Genomic DNA, 668 nt, shown 5'->3' with positions numbered 1-668 from the left:
TAGGGGGGTGGGCAAGAGGTTACAGCGGGAGCTGATGACCTCATGACGTCAGGCGACAAAGGAATTTCTGCCTTCCCTGAATCAGACAACCTTTTCAAAGGGTGGGGACCATCCATGAAGCAGCTGGCACAGTATAGGAAGACTTGAGGCATACGCTCTCCCCTCTCCCCACAGTCAAAGTCCTCGCGCCCTGCAGCCCGCCCCCAGCGTAGACACCGGGGTAACATCTGTCCGGACATCCTAAAGGACAAGTGGTCTGCCCTGTATGACGTCAGGACCATCCTGCTCTCCGTCCAGAGCCTGCTAGGAGAGCCCAGCGTCCATAGCCCGGTGAACACACGTGCAGAGCTCTGGGGAAGCCCCACAGCCTTCAAGAAGCACCGACAGGAAAACTAGCAAAGCAGGGCTCCAGCCAAGAGCCCTGAGCTGGGCTTCCAGCCCCTCTCCTTGTGCTGACTTTTTCCTTTTTCCTTAGATGGTCTGTCCTTGCCTTGATTTCTGTACAGGACTCTCTATCTTCAGCTGTGGTGTCATACTTGTTTTGTGTCTCGTTTTTTTAAAAATATGTTTTATTGATTTTTTACAGAGAGGAAGGGAGAGAGATAGTCAGAAACATCGATGAGAGAGAAACATCGACCAGCTGCCTCCTGCACATCTCCTACTGGGGA

Source organism: Myotis davidii, unplaced genomic scaffold (genome assembly GCF_000327345.1).
Source record: "Myotis davidii unplaced genomic scaffold, ASM32734v1 scaffold129, whole genome shotgun sequence".
Taxonomy (NCBI): domain Eukaryota; kingdom Metazoa; phylum Chordata; class Mammalia; order Chiroptera; family Vespertilionidae; genus Myotis; species Myotis davidii.
The sequence above is the reverse complement of the archived record's forward strand: the minus strand, read 5'-3'. Positions refer to the sequence as shown.